Raw genomic sequence first — 9288 nt, 5'->3', positions numbered from 1 at the left:
GCTCAGTCTGCAGTCTGGTTACATTATTGAGATTAATTCTGTACTTCACAATCAGGTACTGTTTGTCCGTTCTATCTGACTTTGAATTTGTAGTTCAGGCTGCTGTCCTGCGCACTCCAGCTCCAGCTCCGGGAAGTCAGGAACAGTGATGTCTTTGAGGAGGGACCGAGGGGAAAGACACCAACAGCAGAGGACAACCCAAGCCTTGCTGCCTACAAGACCTGCCCCCCACCCGCCGATGTCACCCCAGTGGAACAAAACCCTCATGAATAACCATGAGGGGTTTCTGGGCTCAACGAATGTGAAACAGCTTGCGTACACTATGGGTATGCAGGAACATACTCAAGGACTGGGACTAGCAAGGACACCTGGTGTGGTAAGCAACACCCAACTTTATAGTGGATATAAAGATTGCTTCGATTAACATGCATTGTGTTAAATCCACCACGTGATGTGTTTCAACCTTGGATGACTTCGCAAAGGTCAAAGCCGGCGTACTGTTTTGTCAGGAGTGCGGAATCCTGCACCGCAGCACTTACAGGCAATGGTCACGATGGTGATCCCATGGGACATCGATCTGGTCCAGGGGAAATGATTCCTGTTCCTCCGGCCTGGGGATTCTGCTGCGGGGAGGCAATTTAACCATCTCTGAAGTTAAGATGCTGGTGGGCGGTCGCCTTCTCGTAGCAGATGTAATGTACAACAATGCTCCGCTCCATTTAAGCAACGTATATGCCCCGGTCGAATACAGTGAGCGGCTGACCATCCTCCAGCAACTCACACTGCTGCTGGTGACATCCAGGCCGATCATTCTTGGAGGTGACTTCAACTGCATCATTGATGCAGCTGGACAATCTGGCAGTGACGACAGAAAACTGGACGCTACGCCCAGATTCTTAAAAAATGCCAAACTGCACAATGTCTTCAGCAAACCTGCAGACAGAGAGCAGCGTAGATACACCTGGTCAAGATCGGACGGGTCTGCCCGTTCCAGGATTGACTTCCTGTATGTGTCCCCTGCTTTCACGGTCAGATCCACCGACGTCACGCCGGTGTTCTTCTCCAGCCACTGCCTCTTACTGGCTGACTGTCACTTACAGGATGACCAGCGGGTTGGCAGGGGGACATGGAAGCTCAATGCTACACTACTAACCTCAGAGAACATTGAGCAACTCAAAAGAGATTGAAAAAGTTGGAGAACAGTGAGACCCTCCTTGAGTAACCGGTGCACTGGTGGGAAGTGATCAAGGAGAATATCAAGAGGTTCTTTATCTCCAAAGGTGTTCAGAGGGCGAGAGAGAGACAAAGGGAAATGTCCCAACTCCCGAAAAGTATGCAAAATCTGCTACGGCTGCAGTCGATGGGGGTCGAGGTCAAGGAGGATCTCCAAGAGGTGTAGAGCCAGCAGGCCTCGCTCTTTGCCACGGAGGCCTCCAAGATCATCTTCCGGTCCAGAGTCCGCTCCATTGAGCAGGATGAGACGTGCTCGCGTTTCTTCTTCCAAAAGGTACACAGAGAGAGCTCTGTGATCAGCAGCCTGAAGGAAGAGGATGGCTCAGTCACAACTTCACACTCCGACATACTAAGGATTAGCAAATCCTTGAATGCTGGGCTGTAAGACGTGAAGTCTATGGACAGCACGTCCTCCCAGTCCTTCCTGTCATCGATCACAGAGGTCTGAGATGACAGCATGCAGGAGAATCTGGACAAACCGCTAACTCTGGACAAGCTGACAAAGGCCATCAAGTCTTTTGAGACGAAGAAAACTCCCGGAAGCGACGGCTTACCAGTTGAGTTGTATTCGGCCCTGTGGTACTGGGTCAGCCCAGACCTGCTGGAAGTGTACGAGAGTACGCTCCTGGCCGGCAGCATGTCAGAATCCATGAGGAAAGGCATCATCACCCTCATCTACAAGCAGAAGGGGGAGAGGGCAGAAATCAGAAATTGGCGGCCCATCTCACTGCTTAATGTGGACTACAAGGTTCTGTCCAAAGTCATCGCCAGTCGAGTCAAGTCTGCTCTGGAGTTGGTGATTCACCCTGACCAGACCTGTACTGTACCCAGCAGGAAGATCTCTGATAGTGTCGTGCTGCTGAGGGATACAATCGCCTATGTACGGGTCAGGAGGGTGGACACCTGCCTCATCAGCCTGGACCAGGAGAAGGCTTTTGACAGGATATCGCACACATACATGATGGATATGCTCTCCAAAATGGGGTTTGAGGAGGGAATCTGCAATTGGATCAAACTGCTCTCCACAAACATCAGTAGTACAGTCCAAAAAATTGGGTGGGAAACAGAAAGTTTCCAGTCAAATCTGGAGTCAGACAGGGCTGTCCTCTTTCCCCTGCCTTGTGTGTTTGCTGTATCGAACCCTTTGCTGAGTCTATTTGGAAGGATGCGGGCATAAGAGGGGTGACAATCCCAGGCAGCGGAGTCACTCAGGTCAAAGCCTCCCTGTACATGGATGATGTTGCTGTAGTCTGATCGGATCCGCTGTCCATTCACAGACTGATGAGCATCTGCGACCAGTTCGAACTGGATTCGGGAGCCACTGTTAACCATGGCAAGAGCGAGGCCATGTTCCTTGGAAACTGGGCTGACCGATCCTTTGTCCCCTTCACCGTCAGGTCAGACTACCTGAAGGTGCTGGGGATATGGTTTGTAAGGGCCGGGACGCGCACCAAAACCTGGGAGGAGCGAGTAGCCAGGGTACAACATAAACTGAGCAAGTGGGAGCAGCGATCTCTCTCTATTATGGGTAAGAACCTGGTCATCAGGTGCAAGGTGCTCACGTTGTTGCTGTAAGTGGCACAGGTCTGGCCCATACCCCACTCCTGCGCTGTGGCGATCACCCGAGCCAATTCCCGCTTTATCTGAAGACGCAAAATGGACAGGGTCCAGAGGGACACGATGTTCAAACCTCTGGATAAAGGCGAAAAAATGTACTCAACATCGCCCTCAACCTGATGGCCGCCTTAGTATGTGGCTGCATCAAGCTGTGCGGAGAGCCCCAGTATGCAAACAGCAACTGTCACTATGTGCTGAGGTTCTATCTGACCCCGGTGTTGCGAAGGATGGATCTGGTCACATTGCCACGGAACGCTCCATCCAATTGGACTGTGCGTTCGTGGAAATGTTTGTGTGGAAAAACACCTTTGACCACCAATCCATCAGGCAGTGGTCTGCACGGAATGTCCTCAAGTATATTTTTGGAAAAGAAAAGTCTGGAAGAGGAAAGACCGGCGGGAAAGCTCGGTCCAAGGCCAAGTCTCGCTCTTCCTGGGCTGGACTGCAGTTCCCGGTGGGCCGTGTTCACAGGCTCCTGAGAAAGGGCAACTATGCTGAGCATGTGGGTGTCGGAGCCCCGGTCTATCTGGCTGCTGTGCTCGAGTATCTGACCGCTGAAATCCTCGAGTTGGCCAGTAACGCGGCCCAGGACAACAGGAAGACCCGCAACATCCTCAGACACCTACAGCTGGCTGTCCAGAATGACGAGGAGCTCACCAAGCTGCTGGGAGGGGTGACCATCACTCAGGGCTGGGTGCTGCCTAATATCTAGGCCATGCTGCTGCCCAAGAAAACCAGCGCTCCGGGCACCAAAACCAAGGCAATCTGCCAGGATTTTATCAAATACCCAAAGGTTCTTTTCAGAGCCACCCACAGTATCATTCTTGTAACTCTCCTCTGTACTCTCTACACAGCAATTATGTCCTTTCTGTCATGTGATGACCAGAACTGTACGCAATACTCCAGCTGTGGCCAAACCACCGTTTTAAACAGTTCTCGCATTACATCCCTGCTTTTGTCGACCAAGAAAGGCAAGCATTCCATATGCCTTCTTCACCACTCTATCTACCTATCCTGTCACTTTCAGGGACCTGTGGACATGCGCTCCAAAGTCTCTCACTTCTTCTACCCATCTCAGTATCTTCCCGTTTATTGTGTATTCCCTTGCTTTGTTTGCCCTCCTCAAATGCATTACCTCACACTTCTCCAGATTGAATTCCATTTGCCACTTTTCCGCCCACTTAATTAATCCATTCATATCATTGTGAAGTCCACAGCCATCCTCCTCACTATCAATTACACGGCCAATTTTTGTGTCATCAGCAAATTTCCCAATCATAGCTCCCACATTTAATTCCAAATAATTAACTTTTTTTTGAAGAGATACAGCACTGAAAAAGGCCCTTCTGCCCACCGAGTCTGTGCCGACCACAAACCATCCATGTTATCCTAATCCTACACTAATTCCATATTCCTACCACATCCCCACCTGCCCCTATATTTCCCTACCACCTACCGATACTAGGGACAATTTATAATGGCCAATTAACCTATCAACCAGCAAGTCTTTGGCATGTGGGAGGAAACTGGAGCACCCGGAGGAAACACACGCAGACACAGGTAGAACTTGCATACTCCACACAGGCTGTACCCAGAATTGAACCAGGGTCGCTGGAGCTGTAAGGCTGCGGTGCTAACCGCTGCGCCACTGTGCTGCCCGTGTGGTAATATACACCACAAACAGCAAGGGACCCAACACTGAGCCCTGTGGAACGCCACGAAAAACCGCTTTCCATTTGCAAAAACATCCGTTGACTACTATCCTTTGTTTGCTGTCACTGAGTCAATTTTGGATCCAACCTGCCACATTCCCCTGTATCCCATGGGCTTTCATTTTATTGACCAGACTGCCATGTGGGACCTTATCAAATGCCTTACTAAAATCCATGTAAACCACATCCACCGCACTATCCTCATCAATGTTCCTTGTTACTTCCTCAAAAAACTCAATAAAGTTAGTGAGACATGACCTTCCCTTAACAAATCCATGCTGACTATCCCTGATTAATCCGTGCCTTTCTAAGTGGTAGTTTATCCTGTCCCTCAGAATTGATTCGAATAATTTACCCACCACTGAGGTCAGACTTACCACATCCTTTTAAAATAATAGTACAACGTTCGCCGAGCTCCAATCCTCCGGCACCTCCCCCATATCCAATGAGGATTTGAAGATGATCCTCAGCGCATCCACTATTTACTCCCTGGCTTCCTTTAACAACCTCAGATGCAAACCATCCGGCCCTGGTGATTTATTCATTTTGAAGGATGTCAGACTCTCTAGTACTTCCACTCGCATTATGCTTATCGTATCTAATATTTCACACTCCTATTCTTTTACTACAATGTCTGCATCATCCCTCTCCTTTGTGAAGGCAGAGACAAAAAACTCATTAAGAACCCCGCCCACATCTTCTGGATCCACACAGAAGTTCCCTTGTACATCTCTGATAGGCCATACCCTTTCCTTAGTTATCTTCTCGCTCTTAATGGACTGATAAAACATCCTTGGGTTTCCTTCAAGTAGTTGTATCCAGTCCACATCCACCAAATCACCTCTCAGTTTTGTAAAATTTGCCTTCCCCCAATTTAGAACTTTTACTTTTCGAGCTGCCCTGCCATTACTAAGCTTTACAAACTCATTATTGCTCGTGTAATAAGTGTAATAAGTAGAATAATTTACCAGTTACTCACCGATCAGCTTCTTCCCCTATACCATGGAGGCTGAAAAGGCAGAAAAGACCAAAGAGCACCTCCTTCCCCCAGTCAGTGAAGTCCCTCACACATCAACTCACAGCTTTACACTCTGTCCAAACAGCACTTTCTAAATAGTAATTATTCATAAATTACACTAACTAAAACATTAGTAACCTGACCAATTACAAGGTAGCTATTTGAGGGTTTTTAAACAAAGAGCTTTTTTCCCTATCCCAAAGGCTCTTTTCAGATCCACCCACAGTATCTGAAAGGGCTGATTACTGTCTGAAGTCTGCTGTACCCACACCTCTGTCTATTCCTCTTCATCTAGAACAACCAGCATCATCTTCCATTCCTTTCACCATCATGTGTTTAACTCGCTTCTCCTTTTAGACGGTCAGATATCAATGTAATAATGAAATGATCTGTGTCAGTGCTGGCCATTTCCCTGTCCTGATTTCAGACCCTACTCTGGACACTTGTTTCCCATTCCAGGACCTTCTTGTATTAATATTCAGCACCACCTGTCAGTCAGAAACTTGTCTCAATGAACCGATCCTTTTACTGAACTTCCAACTGCTGCTGTCTATTTCTCGAGGGAAAGAGCTGCTCACTGTATAAGGATGTGAGGGGAATGTAACCCGGCTGCTGGTGAGAAGGTCCCGTCTTCTCAATCAAAATTTTACTACAGTGATTCCCAGATTCCCAGCTGGTCTGTTGAGGATTTTGTTTTCACAGAAATATCTTGTTAAATACAAATCTGATTCCAACATGTCAGTAACAGGACAGAATGGGAACCATTTAAAAGGATGAAGCAACTATTTCAGTGTCTTCTCACTGTCCCCCTGAAGACTGTGTGAAGGGGAATTACCAATAGTCTGTAATTTATTACTTCCACACCGAGTTTGAGTTATTTGTCGCGTGAAAGATTGCTGAACGGAGTCTTTTACTGTCAGTTACGGATGAGAAGTTGACAAAAATTGGCAAAATAAAGCTGTTCATAAAATAGCACCAGCAATTTGAGTCGGTAAAAGCAAAATTGTGTTTTAAAAGTTTATTTAAACCGCTACGGGAAAATAGATTTTTATGTACTTTTCCAGTCGATCACTTCTTTTCCACAGTGAAATTGGCGGCTTTCACAAATTCAAATATTCTGCCAGGTTGACAGGTTCAACCAATGATTTTTTGTATTTTGTGCTTCGAGATTCTCTGATTGAATCATTCATGTAAGCTAATGGCTGTGTGGCCTAATGGATAAGGCGTCTGACTTTGATATATTCTATGATGTTATCAGAAGATTGCAGGTTCGAGTCCTGACACGGTCATTTTGACCCAAAGGGATTATGCAGTGATTTGGGGATTGAGTCGGGGACTGAACAGATTGGAAACCCGACATGGACTCAATGGGGCGAATGGCCTCCTCATGTGCTGTCACTGACTTTATGAGAAGAGGGTGACCAATCAGAAGTGGGCTGGGGTTCCAGCGGGTTCAACCTGCAGGAATTCCAGGTCCCTGAATGACTGAGCTGAAACTGATCAGTTTCACTGCAGGAAACACCGTCTCGGGGGAAATAACATCACAAATAATTCCATTTGACTAATAATTCAATTATAAAACAATGGGCAGATGTGAAGGTGTGATGTTACTTTTCACTGTGAGGGGAGAATCCGCCATCTGGGTAAATCAGCAACTTTATAACATCGTCTGTACGTTTAGAAAAGAAACGATGAAAACTCTCCCCATAACCCTGGTGTGGTGGAAAGGCTCAATTCAGAGATTGGAATATAACGAGAGCAGAACATAAATCATTAACTGATATTTCCGGCATAAAACACACCCCAGCTCCCGTTCCCATGTCACTGCTGTCCCTATGAGGCGGTGGGTGACTCTGAAAAGAGACTTTGTTTTGTGTTTCTGCAGGAAAACCACAAAGATCCTCCCAGGCAGTGAAACTCATCTTCCCAGAATCTCCATACCAGATTGAAACAGAAAACACAAAGACAGTGAGAGAGTTCCAGAGAGTTACTGAGCATTAAAACCAATGAAATAAACCAATTCTAGAGAGATGTTGGTGCAGTTTTTTTCAGAGCGATTGTGGCTCTTAAAAGAGCTGTTGTGTTTCGAGTGTTTTCACTACATGGTGGAGTTTTCCTTGGAGTTGATGTACTTGGTCACTCACTTTGTCCCTTCTCACATTCCGAGCGCTTTGTTGGGTGGAAATATTTATTCAGGCAGTTTCAACAGCTCAGAGCCGACATTGAGTCAGAAACCATAAATGGGAGTACGGGACACAGACAAGGAATTTACGCTGGACCTTTAGAAATCTCACTGGTTATAGGCCTCAGTTAGAGCATAGTGTCTAATTCCATGCTCCACACTTTAGCAGGAATGTCAAGGCCTTAGAGAGGGTGCAGAGGAGATTTACTGGAATGGTATCAGAAATGCAGGAATTCAGCTAATGTGGAAAGAATAGGGGTCTGGGGTGTGTGAAGCTGGGGTCCTTCTTCTTAGAGCAGAATGGCAGTTAATAGTTGCGTTCAACATTGTGAAGAGTTTTTATATGAATAAAGAAGTTTGACTGCAATTAGACAGAGCCTTGTTGAGATCACACATTATGGGCAGCACAGTGGCGCAGTGGTTAGCACCGCAGCCTCACAGCTCCAGCAACCCGGGTTCAATTCTGGGTACTGCCTAGGTGGAGTTTGCAAGTTCTCCCTGTGTCTGTGTGGGTTTTCTCCAGGTGCTCCGGTTTCTTCCCACAAGCCAAAAGACTTGTTGGTAGGTAAATTGGCCATGATAAATTGTCCCTGGTTTAGGTAGGTGGGAGGGAAATATAGGGTCGGTGGGGATGTGGTAGGAATATGGGATTAGTGTCGGATTAGTATAAATGGGTGGTTGTTGGTCGGCACAGACTCGGTGGGCCGAAGGGCCTTTTTCAGTGCTGTATCTTTCTGTGACTCTAGAGATGTGGATGCTCGTTGGGTATATCCAAGAGAGAGATCGATAGATTTTTGGATACTAAGGGAATCAAGGGATCTGTGCTAGTGTGGCAAGATGGAGTTGATGTAGAAAATCAGCTGTGATCTTATTGAATGGCAGAGCTATTTCGATGGGCCGAATGGCCCACTCCTATTTTTTATGTAACGTTCCATTCCTCTCAGGGAATATTTTATGTTCAAAAAGAGAAATACTGCACACACTGGAAATCTGAATAATAACAGAAGATTCTGGAAACACTCAGCAGTTCCAGCAGTATCTGTGTAGAGAGGAAGGTAGGAGCAATGTTTCAGGTCTATAGAAGGGTCACAGAACTGGACCATTACCCCGAGCTTCTCTTCTCCACAGTTGTTTCCGGACTGGCTGAGTGTTTTCAGTATTTTAGGCTTTTTCTTTCTGTATTTCATCCATTTCCCACTTGACTATTTGCTGTGAAACTTTCAGCGTTGTGCTCAATTCCTGGTGTCGTTGTGTTTCCTTTATTTGAAGTAATGTAAATAGTATCCTGAAATGAATTTGCCAAATGGTTGGGCAAATTGTTACAACCAGTTTTTGAGCAAGTTCTCCACATGCACAGTGAAGGATTCCTTCACATTTGCGAAGACCATACAGGACTTGCATATCGATAGCAATGCCGTGTCCATGTGTCATTTGACATTGCCAGCCTATTCACCAATGTACCACTTCAGGAAGCCATAGATATTTGCACTGCAGTGCTATACAATGGTGATCTAGACCCGTCACCA

The 9288-nt window shown here is 46.6% G+C and overlaps 1 non-coding gene across 1 annotated transcript; it reads left to right on the top strand.

Moving 5' to 3' along the window:
* Positions 1 to 6780: 6780 nt before the first annotated feature.
* trnaq-uug (transfer RNA glutamine (anticodon UUG)) lies at positions 6781 to 6869 on the top strand. The gene is given in 2 exon segments: positions 6781 to 6817; positions 6834 to 6869. It is a non-coding gene; the product is annotated as a tRNA-Gln (tRNA).
* The last annotated feature ends 2419 nt before the right edge of the window (positions 6870 to 9288 follow it).

Source organism: Heterodontus francisci, unplaced genomic scaffold (genome assembly GCF_036365525.1).
Source record: "Heterodontus francisci isolate sHetFra1 unplaced genomic scaffold, sHetFra1.hap1 HAP1_SCAFFOLD_221, whole genome shotgun sequence".
NCBI classification, from domain to species: domain Eukaryota; kingdom Metazoa; phylum Chordata; class Chondrichthyes; order Heterodontiformes; family Heterodontidae; genus Heterodontus; species Heterodontus francisci.
Note: the sequence above shows the minus strand (reverse complement) of the source record. Positions and strands in the feature narration are given on the sequence as shown.